This window comes from Schistocerca gregaria, chromosome 2 (genome assembly GCF_023897955.1).
Source record: "Schistocerca gregaria isolate iqSchGreg1 chromosome 2, iqSchGreg1.2, whole genome shotgun sequence".
Lineage (NCBI taxonomy): Eukaryota > Metazoa > Arthropoda > Insecta > Orthoptera > Acrididae > Schistocerca > Schistocerca gregaria.
The window spans coordinates 165,771,457-165,786,912 of record NC_064921.1 but is presented as its reverse complement, the minus strand read 5'-3'; the positions used below and the strand labels follow the sequence as shown (position 1 = coordinate 165,786,912).

Below are 15,456 nucleotides of genomic sequence, written 5' to 3'. Positions count from 1 at the left end.
GCCACGGCAAGGACGCGGCGGCGCACAGTTGTCGCAACGCTGTCCCCTGCAGATTGCGTCGCGTACACCGTTTACCGTTAGCGGACATCTCGTTATCTCTAATTCCTGTTCTCTATCTAGTGACTTTCCTCCCATTAGTGAGTGGCGTGTCTACTGCAGGTAGGCACTTCCGACGTCAGAAGACTGGAAGTACGTTCTGCGCACCAGCTGAAATGCTCTCCATGTTGACAGAGAGCCCTCTTGCATGCATGTTTGTCATTTCCTGTAACTGGCCTAGGCAACGTTTATTCAGAACGTCCTCCAAAACGTTAAACAGCACAAAGGTTTCACGCTTTTTTCACGTGTTCCACTCTGTTCCAAGGTTTCACGTGTCGTCATCGTTACTACTAATCTAGTCCAGTCTGTCGGATTTTGATGGCAATGAATCAAGATCGACAAATACACACAAAAACACTTGTCCTAAAGTAGCGCAAAAAATTATTTCCCCTTCAGGTACCACAACAAATTGTTGGTTCGTCCATTGCCGCAAGGCGTCATTCGACAGCGGTGCGTAGGGGCCTACGACAAATTCAGCACTGTAAATGGAATTGTCAGCTTTAGAACACGAGCAATTAATCCTCATCACATAACAATGGAACTCCCTATAGAGGTAAGCAACCGCTGCGTATTGGCACTCGACGGTATGTAGGAATGGTTTTGATCGCAGATCTTCTTATTCCATACACACGAAGGGATTCAAGATCATCAGTTTAAGATCTTTGGTATGTAATGCTCTTTTCTTAACAGTTATGCACAGTATCGCTACTGGTATATGACTGACAGCGGTCTAATTGTCGCTCTTTGGTCACTGGGCAGAAAAAATCAAGAAGATAAAATAAGTAAGGATATTATGACGAGATGATAGAGATGTGATGTACATTCTCTTGATTATGAGCATGGTATGATGGTGGCTCCTGGTAACTTTAAGAAGTGAGAAGTGTTGGAGAGGGTGTTACATCGAAAGGTATGGGCATTACCTTTCTGAGAAAGAAGTGAGAGGAGGGATGTAGGTGTTAGATGAGAGGGATGCCAGTTGGGAAAGTAAAGGACGAACTGGAACATTCATTTGAGATTGGGTGGATACGGTAGGCTATGTTTGGAAGGAAGGGTAGATTTCAGGGTTCAGCGATGAGTCCATAGTTCGGGAAGGACAGGCGGTTAGAACTGTGTATCGAAGGGAGCTACTTTATGTGGAATTTTAGCACCGACATTCTTCAATAAATGCTCCACGGATTTCTTACTGCGTCAGGTTTCTATGTAACCTCAAGCATTCGACGACTTCCTGTGTCGTCATCGTTAGGAGTTTTCTGAAGGCCGTGTGATACTTTAGTTTTCCGAAAACATTCAATACAGTCCACACATTCATCACGGAAGAGGATTGGTAGTGATGCTTATTTAGTTTGGTGGCGGATGACTCAGTTTATTTCTGTGCTGTCTTTCAGCAAGTGCACCGCCTAGGATATAGCCTCGCTGCCAATGTTCTTCCATTATAGACAACGACATATCTCTGGTATCATTTGGAAGTTCCGTGGTTTCGTGACGTGCCTATGATAGTTGTAATACGGAAAAGAGTAACTCTCATTTCACAAGACTTCCCTAAAACATCATTTTTACGTCATACGCAATACCGACAGGTCCAAGAACTGCTATCGACTTTCTTCAGCGTTCGATTCGGGCATCTCTAATATGGGTAACAGCTCAGTATGCCGTTAGTGCAAGAGATATCTCAACTGCGACTGCCGTTTTTTTGCAGGAAGACTTGTGAGATGCTACCCTGAAATATTTGTGACCAGAAAGAAAACGAGGGTTATTTCTCATCGCTTCGCTTGCAGAAATTTAAGGTGACCTCTTAGATTCCCAACTAAAACCACACTCAGAAATCACCACACGTTCAAAAAGAAACAATCAAATGTTTATTTCATCTTTCATTCTCTAATCAGACGAAAATCTCGATAACATCTATTGTTGCGGAACATATATCCATAATAGAGTCCCAAAATATGTTAACAAAGTTAAGATGAAAAAATTATTAACATGTAGTGGGATGCGAATCTACATCATTCAACTCCATAAACTAGAAAAATATGCATTACGCTTTTTTTATTTTTATTAAATAACAAAATGGTACAAATGGCTGTGACCACTACGGGACTTAACATCTAAGGTCATTAGTCCCCTAGAACTTAGAACTGCTTAAACCTAAAGACATCACACACATCCATTCCCGAGGCAGGATTCGAACCTGCAACCGTAGCGGTCGTGCGGTTCCAGATTGAAGCGCCTAGAACCGCTTGGCCATTTAACAGAAGGAAGGAGAAAGAAGAAACAGTTGGGGCCATACACCCCTCCCTCGGCGGAGCTCTAGGGCACGGAGAACAGGGGTTGTACTTGAGGCCTCGCCACTGGGCCTCCGGACCTCTCCGCAGTCGGATGCATAGACGATTTGTGATTGTAAGGGTGGGGTGATCATAGTTACGCGAAACGGGGGTAGAATGTAAAGTGTTGTGATGATGTCTTACGTGGGCTGCCACGTGCGGTGAAAGATGCGCTCGCCTTTGGGACTTCCTCAGAAGGCAGGGACCGAAGATGCCGACGCAGCGAGAGGAGCTGGAGGAGAAGCTATAGGTGCAGGGTAGGGACAACTCCCATGACTCTCCAAGTGGGCCATGGGGACATGAATACACCAAACCAGTAGTTGGCAAAAACGGCCCAGTAATAAACTGACTAATCCTAGTGACAAATGTCTTCATTTCCCCTTCACTCCCCCTCCACCCTCCCTCTCACCGCTCCCTGTGGGTGCCACTGTAACTACACACCTCAAAAAACGTTATGCATCACCCTGGTTCCCAGAATACCTGAAGGTAAACGTTGACTGTGGATATTGTATCACAGACTCAGTCCCTTTGACTGTTTAGAGATGTCACGAAACCCGCCCAAAGGTGTAAACAACCATGCATGAACAGCGCCGATTCGACGGAGGGGGTCCAACAGCCGATCAGTTCCAGTCGTTCTACCAGGAAGGAGGTACACGGATCGCGTTGTCTGTAATTCAACCACGCCTAGACGGTCAATACCGCGGTTCGATCGCGTCCGCATTGTTACTTTGTGCCAGGAGGGGCTCTCAACAAGAGAAGTGTCCAGGCGTCTCAGAGTGAAGCAAAGCGATGTTGTTCGGACATGGAGGACATACAGAGAGATAGGAACTGTCGATGACATGCCTCTCTCAGGCCGCCCGACGGCTACTACTGCAGTGGATGACCGCTACCTACGTATTATGGCTTGGAGGTACCCTGACTGCAGCGCCACCATGTTGAATAATGCTCTTTGTGCAGCTACAGGACGTCGTGTTACGACTCAAACTGTGTGCAATAGGCTGCATGATGCGCAACTTCACTCCCGACGTCCATGGCGAGGTCCATCTTTGCAACCACGACACCATACAGGGCGGTACAGAAGGGCCAAACAAAATGCCGAATGGACCGCTCAGATTTGGCATCACTTTGTCTTCAACGATGAGTGTCGCATATGCCTCCAACCAGACAATTGTCGGAGACGTGTTTGGAGGCAACACGGTCGAGCTGAACGCCTTAGACACACCGTCCAGTGAGTTCAGCAAGGTGGAGGTTCTCTGCTGTTTTGGTGTGGCATTGTGTTGTGGGGCCGACGTACGCCGCTGGTGTTTATGGAAGGCGCCGTAACGGCTGTACGATACGTGAATGCCATCCTCCGACCGATAGTGCAACCGTATCGGCAGCATATTGGCGAGGCATTCGTCTTCATTAACGACAATTCGCGCCCCCAACGTGCACATCTTAGAGTGACATCCTTCAGGATAACGACATCGCTCGACTAGAGTGGCCAGCATGTTCTCCAGGTATGAACCCTGTCGAACATGCCTGGGATAAAATGAAAAGGGCTGTTTATGGATGATGTGACTCACCAACCACTCTGAGGGATCTACGCCGAATCGCCGTTTAGGAGCGGGACGATCTGGACCAACAGTGCCTTGATGAACCTGTGGATAGTATGCCACGACGAATACAGGCATGCATCAATGAAAGATGACGTGCAACGGGGTATTAGAGGTACCGGTGAGTACAGTTATCTGGACCACTACCTCTGAAGGTCTCGCTGTATGACTGTACAACGTGAAATGTGTGGTTTACATGAGCAACAAAAAATGATCTTTATGTTGATCTCTATTTCAATTTTGTGTTCCGGAACTCTCGGAACCGAGGTGATGCTAAACATTTTTTAGTGTGTGTGCTGTATTGTTGTGGAGTCAAAGGCGAATAAAGACGTTTTAGCAACACGTTCAACACCATACAACTTAAATGTAGGTCCACGAGAAAAAGACTCAGCATCATATTAGAAACGTCAAACAAAGACGCTTTTAAAACAGGTAGAATAGTTAATGTATCTATAGTTATTGTTCATTTACTTTTAATGAAAAATACCTAGATTCAGACGTCAGGTATTAAACACAAAACAATATTCTTATGTGCTGGAAACACAATGTTTCAAGCAGCAGAACAGCAGATACCAACACCCACTGTTAGAGTGACTAAAGCGTTGAGGGTGGACGCACTCGAAATGGGGATTTCCCTTCTTCAAACCAACGAATATTTCTAGGTCCTATTAAGCCGGCATATAAATGGTTTTCGTTCCCTTTCTATAGCTCACAATGCGCATCTATATGCTAACACAAGTTTGGTGGGAAAAATAGATTTTTTTGGAGTTGTTCACTTCTTCAAACTACCGACTCATTTGCTGTCGTGTCACTTGGTTCTGCGGTATTTCGGTTGTGATAAACGCTCTTCCTATCTGTTACGTTAAGTAGTCACTCAGAAACCACTGTGTATGCTTCTGTACAAACCCTTACTTCTCTTATGTAGTCTTCGTGATTCATAAGACGGTTATATGTTCTAGGCAGTAGGATAGTTCTGCAAGTCCGTCGTAAATGCCGGTTCTGTAACAATACAATGTTAAAAGTTCATTTTTACTGGGTGAATGTCACATCATCTGATTCCTTAATTGTGCTGACGAATGTTCTTTCCGGTCTATAAGCTAAGTCAACGTACCATCTAAGATACTGGCGGTCTCATAAATAGGGCTATTGGACCATGAAATGGGCAGTCGGATTCCGTACAGGAATAAAATCAACCTAAAAGTGTAACAAATAAGTTACAGGTATGTTAAACATCTAATCACAATTTGTTGGTCTACAGAGGAAATCGATGAAAAAAGGCTTCGGTGGATCGCATCCTATTACTAAAGGCAGTTCCCATGATTTTGTTAATGACAGAAAAATTCTGAGCAGTACTCGTATAGGCGGCAAGAAGTCGGTAACAAAAAGGTGTAGGTGCTTTACAACACCCTTGGTTTACAATTAATGGGATAAAGTGTGCAGAAAATCAAGTTCCCGCTCTACTAAAAAATTTGCTTGTGACTTTTTTTACAGGGTACGTTACTTTCTCAAATGCGAGATCCTGTATACACACAAGGAACAGTTTCCTGATGAGATTGCGGATCGTTGTTGAAGGAATAGAAATAGGTTACTCAAATGACAGTAGTGAAGGGCTATGGTACTGCAAATGTAAACTACACACACCCAGATGTTAATACGCGCGACAATATGCATCGGAGGGAAAGCGGCAAGGTGAACGACGTTCAAGGGAAAGTTTCGTTAGAGCAGAATTTTTTTGACAAGCACATTATGTAAAAAATTATTTATATCACGAAGGACACCGTGGATCGTACAAGTGATTTAAAGGCATGGGAAAAGCAACAAACTAGAAACACGCTGGTAATATTATCTCGTACCTCCTTACAAAACATTTTTATCTTCGAGATCCGACCATTATAGTGATTACCTACTTCTCTGGATGGTCACTTATTACCACGGATGTTTTCCGTGGAAACGGTAAAAGCTACAAAAAACGAAATGAGTAAAGAACGGACGGCCTCCGCGAACGTGACAGGGGGCGAAAATGTACAGCATTCCTCGTGAATGATTCAGAGCTGCGCAACAGTTCGACCAAGGTGACCTCGATACAAGGTCGCCGGAGAGAACTGTTCCGTAAAGTCTCAGTCACTACGCCACTCGCATCAGCTGTTTCTGGACCGATTCATGTGCGCACTGCACAAATTACTAGAGACTAGTCACGAGCAAAGAGAATGTTCACTCGCAGTCAAAAGTACGTTTTATGTGGAGAATATGTGCCTCTGCGCTGTTTTTGTGACGAGCTCCTTCCTGCAGTCTGGGAAACGCCACGGCAAATCACATTTGTCTCTTTTAGAGAACCAATCCTACGTCTAGCAACATTTCCTTGGCAACGCTGTGCTGCCCGCCTTCTTGACAGATGTACATGTTATATACTGTCCAGTAACATTAATGTGACCACCTGTCAAAACCCTGAAGAATCACCTTTTGCAGCGCGAGAGCAGGTCAATGAATTCTTGAAGGTATCTTCAGGCATAAGGGGCCACGTCAACTCCAATGCTGTGAAAATCTACGCTACGAGGTGCATTCAAGTTCTAAGGCCTTCGATTTTTTTTCTAATTAACTACTCACCCGAAATCGATGAAACTGGCGTTACTTCTCGACGTAATCGACCTGCAGACGTACACATTTTTCACAACGCTGACGCCATGATTCCATGGCAGCGGCGAAGGCTTCTTTAGGAGTCTGTTTTGACCACTGGAAAATCGCTCAGGCAATAGCAGCACGGCTGGTAAATCTGCGGCCACGGAGAGTGTCTTTCATTGCTGGAAAAAGCCAAAAGTCACTAGGAGCCAGGTCAGGTGAGTAGGGAGCATGAGGAATCACTTCAAAGTTGTTATCACGAAGAAACTGCTGCGTAACGTTAGCTCGATGTGCGGGTGCGTTGTCTTGGTGAAACAGCACACGCGCAGCCCTTCCCGGACGTTTTTGTTGCAGTGCAGGAAGGAATTTGTTCTTCAAAACATTTTCGTAGGATGCACCTGTTACCGTAGTGCCCATTGGAACGCAATGAGTAAGGATTACGCCCTCGCTGTCCCAGAACATGGACACCATCATTTTTTCAGCACTGGCGGTTACCCGAAATTTTTTTGGTGGCGGTGAATCTGTGTGCTTCCATTGAGCTCACTGGCGCTTTGTTTCTGGATTGAAAAATGGCATCTACGTCTCATCCATTGTCACAAGCGACGAAAAGAAAGTCCCATCCATGCTGTCGTTGCGCGTCAACATTGCTTGGCAACATGCCACACGGGCAGCCATGTGGTCGTCCGTCAGCATTCGTGGCACCCACCTGGATGACACTTTTTGCATTTTCAGGTCGTCATGCAGTATTGTGTGCACAGAACCCACAGAAATGCCAACTCTGGAGGCGATCTGTTCAACAGTCATTCCGCGATCCCCCAAAACAATTCTCTCCACTTTCTCGATCATGTCGTCAGACCGGCTTGTGCGAGCCCGAGGTTGTTTCGGTTTGTTGTCGCACAATGTTCTGCCTTCATTAAACTGTCGCACCCACGAACGCACTTTCATCACATCCATAACTCCATCACCACATGTCTCCTTCAACTGTCGATCAATTACAATTTGTTTCACACCACGCAAATTCAGAAAACGAATGACTGCACGCTGTCCAAGTAAGGAAAACGTCGCCATTTTAAGTATTTAAAATAGCTATCATTCTCGCCGCTGGCGGTAAAATTCCATCTGCCGTACGGTGCTGCCATCTCTGGGACGTATTGACAATGAACGCGGCCCCATTTTAAAACAATGCGCGTGTTTCTATCTCTTTCCAGTCCGGAGAAAAAAAATCGGAGACCTTAGAACTTGAATGCACCTCCTATGTTTCTCGGCTGAGGATCCATGGTGCGAACAGCTTGATCGAGGTAGCCACACAGATTCTCGATTGGGTATTAATCCTGGAAGTTCCGTGGCCAGTGGTGTACGGTAAACTCATGCTGGTGCTTCTCGAACAACGCACGAGTACTGTGAGCTCCGTGGCACGTTGTATTACCCTGCTGGTAGATACTGGTGGCAAGGATAGTTCAAATGGCTCTGAGCACTATGGGACTTAACATCTGAGGTCATAAGTCCCCTAGAACTTAGAACTACTGAAACCCGACTAACCTAAGGACATCACACACATCCATCCCCGAGGCAGAATTCGAACCTGCGACCGTAGCGGTCTCGCGGTTCCAGACTGAAGTGCCTAGAACCGCTCGGCCACACTGGCCGGCCAAAAATAGTTGCATACGTTGTTGATACATTGTGTCTTCCGAAACGACGAGGTCAACCTGGGAATGTCTGCAACACTCACTCCAGGTTGCAGGGTGTTTGCCTTCAGACGTTTCATGCCGTACACCCAAACGACCATCGGTCCGATGAAGCATAAAACGTGATTCATCTGAAAGGCTACCTATCGCCACTCAGTGGACGTTCAGTTGCGGCATTGGCATGCAAATTCCAGCCATATGAACGACAGTCAGCATAGGTGCACGAACCACGTTGATAACATTGCGTTTGCTGCGGAGTCCCATACGTAGCACTGTTCGATAAACGATCGTTATTAGCCCCTTGATTCAACTTGGCGGTTAGTTATTTGACAGTTGCTCTTCTGTTCACCGGTACACATCGCCACAGCCGCCGTCACCCAAGTTATCTATGGCCCATGGTGCACCAGAGTTACCTCGCCGCTGCTTTTGGATAGTGCCATTTCACCATGCGCAGTAAACGACTACTTTCAACCGCGGCAGCAAGAAAACAGTTTACAAATTAGCCGTATCGGAAATGTTTTCACCCTCCACCCGAAAGCCTATGATCATTCTCTTTTGAACGTGACACACATCGCTCCGCTACCACATTACCACAATGCCTGCACCATTTTCCGTGGCCTGCCGACATGCTTTACACACTCACCAGTGCTGGTGTTGTCACCTGCCATTTGCGACTGTTTATTGCACGTTGCAGTAGAACTTAGGTGTTGGTCACATTAATGTGACTGAACTGTGTAGTAGCAACATTTCTGACGCTAGCCTATAAAAAGTTTGCCGGCCAGTGTGGCCGTGCGGTTCTAGGCGCTTCAGTCTGGAACCGCGCGACCGCTTCGGTCGCAGTTTCGAATCCTGCCTCGGGCATGGATGTGTGTGATGTCCTTAGGTTAGTTAGGTTTAAGTAGTTCTAAGTTCTAGGGGACTGATGACCTCAGATGTTTTGTCCCATACTGCTCAGAGCCATTTGAACCATATAAAAAGTTTCATTACCATAAATTCACGGCCATCATTTAAGAATCCTTAATGCACCTGGAATCAAGACGTCCTGCCCGAAATTTAAAAAAAAATCTGATAAGTTTTTCCATATAAATTCGTAAGTCGCAGTCGAATGGTGTAGTTAGTCCTGTTGGTTCGCTTTTAACTAAAGTGTTGGAAAGATGTGCCACTCGTCTCAGAGGTCTCTGCTTCCGGTACCGCTGACTGGATGGCGAGAGAAATGCGGAAGGTTCGCAACCAGCAGATCGTGTTACCATTCTTGAACTGAAGACCTAGCCATACATCGTTCGCTTGGTATCAGAGCTCAAGCCGTTGTTTATGATAAAACGAAGGTCTGATATCAACACTGAATGTGGTACTCCCGCCGTTCTACGCTCCAGTACCTGATTTCACTTGTTTGTTGTCACACCTAAGAAATACAAAAGAGTCGCTTGGCAGTAGTGGGTAACAATCGCCTATGTTGTGGTCGTTAGTCCGTCGTATGGTTTCGTGCAGCTCTCCACACTAATCTGTTATGTGCAAGCCTCTTTATCTCTGCATACCTACAGCAACCTACATCCACTTGAAGTCAAGCCATTGTCTGCCTCTACAATTTTTGCCCCACGGAAGCGAGGCGGAGATGCTCATCCAGCTACAGTGGCAGGCACTACAACGCAGGCGTTGTGTGTAATGCTATATAGTTTATTGCTAAAATTCCGACAGCATACGTTTCTAGAAGAGTCAAACAGTATATTGCTTCCTCTTACGTATTGCTCACGAAAAGACAATGAAGGTGAAATTAGAGAGAGTCGAGCTCAGGCAGCGGCTTTCCAAAAACCTAGAGTTTAAATCCCTGTCGACTGCGACGTCATTAGAGACGGAGCACAAAATCGGATTATGAAAGGAAATCGGCGTGCCCTTTTCAAAGGAACCAACCCAGTGTGGTACTTGGAGCGATTTAGGGAAATCAGGGGAAAGGTAACTGTGCATGCCGGGACAGGGAGTTGACACGTCGTCCTCACGAACGCAAGTCCATTCTGGTAACTACTGTGTCATCTCCCTCGATATGTAGACGTAGACGTAGATGCAGGTGTAGAAGACAACTGAAGCGGTTGAAATGTGATGTTACAGAATGTTGCCGAAAATTTAGTGGACTGATAAGATAAGAACTGAGGAAGTTCTCTTCAGAATTGACGAGAAAGGTAATACGTGGAAAACATTCATCAGAAGAAGTTACATGATGACAGGAAATGCGTTACGACATCAGGGAATAACTTTCATGGACTAGAGGAAGCCGTACAGGGCAAAAAGATAGTTGGAGACAGAGGCTGGAATATATCCAACAACTAATCAAGGATGCTGGAAGTTACTGCTACTCTGAGATGAAGATGTTGGCACAGGAGTGCAATTTAAGGTGGGCCACATCAAACCAGTCTGAAGACTGATTTGGCTAAATTTGCCACAAGCGTTGCAAAACTATTGTTTACATGCCACGTACCTCTTATTTCGAGTATCGGCACAAATAAATGTGATGGTAATTGTCTCCTCGTACTTAGTCGTCTGTGTACAATGTTTGGTTGAAATTATTCCACCCGCTGAGCAATGCTGGAACACGCACATACATCCATTTTTAGGATATCGTAGCTCAGTCGATAAAACCGTAATCTTAGTAGGATCACTTTGTTGTCTGTAGGTATATCTGTCTGTCAGACTGTTAAGGCCTCTTTTTCTGAGGTTTCATTCTGAAATAAGTGTCAAGTTCTAGGGTCTACAGTTCTTTGGCAGGGTACAAAATTTAAACTTATGTCAGTCCAATCAAAAGATATATCAAAAGATATGGTCATATCTAAAGGCCCGTTTTTCTCAGGAGGGGTTAGAGTTATCGAGCTTCAATTTATTTCAAATACTAAGATCTCCTGCCGGTATGAATAATTTAAGCTTCTAAGTCAACGCAGTGAGCAGACATGGCCATGAATGTCACATGTCATTTTCATACTCGCAGAACCACTCGTCCGAACCTATAGGTGAACTGCCTACATATATGTCGGACTTAGTGGTCTAGCAGTGATGGATCTGCCTGAAAACTGTAAGGACGGCCCAGTGTTCATTATAACCTGGCCTTCACCTCTCAACTATGCGATGAGTCGCCAGGTACAACACCTGGTTTCGGATTCCACATCGAAATGTTGGGCCCCTTTATCTGGTTAGATAACTGGGGTAGCATAGGGACGCAGAACTCGGCGAAGTCGCGTTCAGTAGAAAGATCTGCACCAGACCACTGAGTGAGCCTCGTGAAATTATTATTATTTTTCTTTCCTTTCTCAGACGTTATGTCTAGTTAAAAATGGAAAGTGACGCGGACCTTTATCAAGCGTGACTTCCTTTTAACTGTACAGTATATGTTACATTGCATTTAGAAACTTTCGGGTAATTGAACATGAGTCAATGAGATTTCTGTAGTTGTACACATACGTTTAGATGTAGCTGTATTGCGTTGATGTACTGGTGGATATTGTGTGGTATGACTCGTGCAGTTGATGGTATAATTGGTATAATGTCAACTTTATCCTGATGCCACATGTCCTTGACTTCCTCAGCCAGTTGGATGTATTTTTCAATTTTTTCTCCTCTTTTTCTTCTGTATATTTGTTGTATTGTTTATTATTTATTATTATTATTATTATTATTATTATTATTATTATTATTAACTATGTACATAATTAAGTTTGTACAGAACCCTCCGAATGCGAGTCCCACTCGCATTTCTCCGGTTTTTATGCATACGGATACGAGATTAATGGTTCAACCTGTGTAACCATCGACACCGAGAATGTCGCAAAACTTTTCTAAATCTTACCACCGTGTGTTTCAGTAATTTGACAGCTCAATACTCAAACGACAAAAATTTAGAAATTTTGCTTATTGTTTTTCCTTTCTATTTGTGTTCCAGACTGGCAGCGGTCGCAGTTTGGAGCTCCGTTCGCAAGGTGCCAGGGATCCTGTCTGTCGAAAGTCTGGCTTCAGCGCCGAACGTCAGCTGGGAAAAGCAGCGCTACTTTGTGTAGAGAGCCTCCCTGTTTCTCATTCCGACCTAGTCACTCCTCTGTAATTTAGCTTTAAATCTTCCAAATACCCTGGCCAACCATGACAGCGTCAACTATCAACACTTTAAGAAACCGATGTGGATTCCAAACTGTCAGGTTATTTGTTAACACAGTCTTAACACTCTAGTGGCCAGCTACATTGCGCAAAATTGGTATATTCTTTACATCGTTCTTCTAATTGGGTAATTAAACCTAATTAACGTGGTGCACACTGTATTATCGGCTAATCGGTAAAACTGCAACGGAAATTATCACTGGACACACATCCGAATCTCCGTATTACGGTCTAATTAAAACTTGTTAATTTACGTCTGCCAAGTGCCTTTGTAGAGTTGTCACAAAGCATTTCAGTTCCAAGTCCCTTAAGGCTGAGTCGTAGTAATTACCTCTGCCTGCAAAACTCACGGCTCACATCGGAGCTCGGGGATATCGAAACAAGTTGTGGTTGTAGTGCATTTCAACTGTTGTGCAATTCTCGAAACCTACGCGTAAACTAATATTTTGTAGTAGCGCATAGGCAAGAGAAGGTAGTTTGTGCGCGACCTTGAGTTCTCAGGTCCGTGATGTAAAGCGTAGATTAACAATTAATTTTAATTAGACTATACTAAATTTGGATGGCTCATTCTTCATATCACCGGAGAGCAGTTCCGTGTGAAATGCAATGACTGTCGTCTCACTCGAAAATAAAACACTGTTTGTTAAAATATGCCACTTGGAAAACAGTACGCTGCAAGTACTGCGAAATGGCATTTCGTCTCACAACAGAAAAAGCCCCCTATCCAAAATAGTTCATTTCAATGCAGTAGCTTTCGTAGGGTTGTTGGTGTTACTAACCGCAGATTGTCATTTACATTTTTCCTTCACGACCAAACTGCAACAGGAGTGCGTTAGAGTACCTTCAGATGATAGCTTTATGAATTAAGGCAGATGAAAGCTTTTCACGTGACCGTGAAAACATTGCCTAATAACGTAGCTGCGTGGGAGCAGCTTCAGAGAATTAATTTCTCTATATACTTCAGGTACAGGTCACAAAGGCTGTAACTTCCCTGTTTCGATTTGCTACCAAGTCGTCATTAAATGACCTGTTTTCGAAGAGTCTGAGTGACGACTGCACCAGTCACCTTTAGATGTTGTTCTCACGCCCTTTAATTAGTAAATTACTTCCCTATTGTTGAAGTTCATGGTTATTGTATTAATCACACTGTCAAATAATGTATGTTGCTGAGCAGGAAAATCTGGCTGAAATCTAGTGGAATTTTTTTCTAACAGATCAGTAGTGAGAGCTTTATGTTTCGAATTGATGAAATTTTTAGCTTGTCTTTATGCATAGATTGCCGAACTATGCTAAGAATTTTCAAAGTTGTCAGGTTCTTAAATCTAGATTCATTTGTAGTGGGACTTAATTTCATTTATCTACGTGCTTTCACATTTTCGTTTCTGGCTGCCTGTACTGATTCACTGCTGTCTCTAATACAACTCTAACATAATTATGAGGAACGTTATTTAAGATACATTGATTATTGAATTCAATTACGAGAACTGTTCTCATTGCCGTCAGTTTACATTTCTTGCAAGTTTTCACTGTTCCTCTGACTTAGTTAGGTAGCGAAATAAAACGTTTATCCATAATGAATGTGGAATACTGCGACTGTGATGAATAATGGCCTTCAGAAATGATTGATTTATTCATCACAGTTGCAGTTTCTACATCCGGAATGGATAAAAGTTAGGTATGTTTTCCGCCTCTCTTCCTTTCGTCACGGATCATATGGTGAATTGGTATGTAAACTGTACCAGGTACGACTATTGTGACCTGAAGCTGAAATATATATCTGATAAGAAGGACAAGACGGTGACTGCGTTTCCCTAAGGGAGCATCTCAGTCCATAGCCTCTATGCAGTTCTTCTGGGGCATTAAATGTTTCTGCGAAGGCACTTGTCTTCTTCGGGGCAAGCGTAGCGCCCGCGGCTACAGTCACCACTAACGGTAGCTAACAACCAGTCCACTGCACGCAAGTACCATCATCAATTCGCGTGATACCTGTTCGCTATAGGCGGCTCGCGAGCGGAAAGTGTGTCCGCTTTCTAGCGGCTACATCGCTGACCACCACGTGGGGGCTCGGCCGACCAGCCCACAGCCTTCTAGAGTCGCGTTCTGCCTGGGGCGCCAGGAAAGCCACAGAAGAAAGTGGCCGCGCGTTACGTCACACAGCGCGCCCGCGGTCGTGTATTGTTCCGCTACTCCAGGCGAGTCCGCTTGTTTTGGTTTCACTCCGGTCGTCTACCCCAGATCGCCCTCCGCTGGCACTAGTTGAATCCACACGGTTCCTTAATCCCTCACTATCCCTCGGTTTCTTCGTGAAACACAATGAAACAAAATATTTCAAGAAAACGGCCAGCCCCATAACATCAAATAACCGTAACTCTTCTAGCAGAACTAACACACCTCATTATCTTTACTACCCATACTCTTCCTCTATAAAGCAAGGATGTAAGCTCCCTCGTCTTTTCACTATCCCCTGTCCACTATTTATTTATTGATTCCGCATCCGCAGGCACCGAAGGTGATTGAGATAACAAAGTCTACCCTTTCCGCTCCCGCCATTCTCTCCCTCTGTTGTAGCAGTAATCGCCAAGGAGGATTTCCGTATTTCGTCTCGAACTGCGGGAAGTAGAGTATTGATAAGGGACAGTTTTCCTGTCTCACGTGGTATTACTATACCAAACATACTGTATCAAGTATTTTACGAGTACCTTTTATTGTAAATAACTTTTACATGCATTGTTAAGAACTTATTCATTATTTTATTACTCACGTTGTAGTTGTAATAGTTTTGCATTTGTCATATTAAACGTAATGTACAAAATACTCTCGTGTTTTCATTTAAACCACCTACTCCTAAAGCAACTTTCAAAGACGTTTCTCATTTATCTGGACAGAAATTAACAGAATGAATGTGCAAATACCTTCTTGTAGAGTAAGTAGGGTACAACTGCAATTTATTAGCACCAACACAGAGGTAAAATATCATTAGATTTAAGAGCAGAAGTCGGTTCAAAATATAGACCA

The 15,456-nt window shown here is 44.3% G+C and overlaps 1 protein-coding gene across 2 annotated transcripts in view; it reads left to right on the top strand.

Annotated features, from left to right (window-relative positions):
- Positions 1–15,255, top strand: part of LOC126336595 (E1A-binding protein p400-like) — a 161,086-nt gene extending 145,831 nt beyond the window's left edge. For both annotated transcript variants that reach the window (XM_050000460.1, XM_050000459.1), the window contains exon 7: positions 12,233–15,255. The gene's annotated coding sequence lies outside the window, so the exon portion shown is untranslated. The remainder of the gene's footprint in view (positions 1–12,232) is intronic.
- The last annotated feature ends 201 nt before the right edge of the window (positions 15,256–15,456 follow it).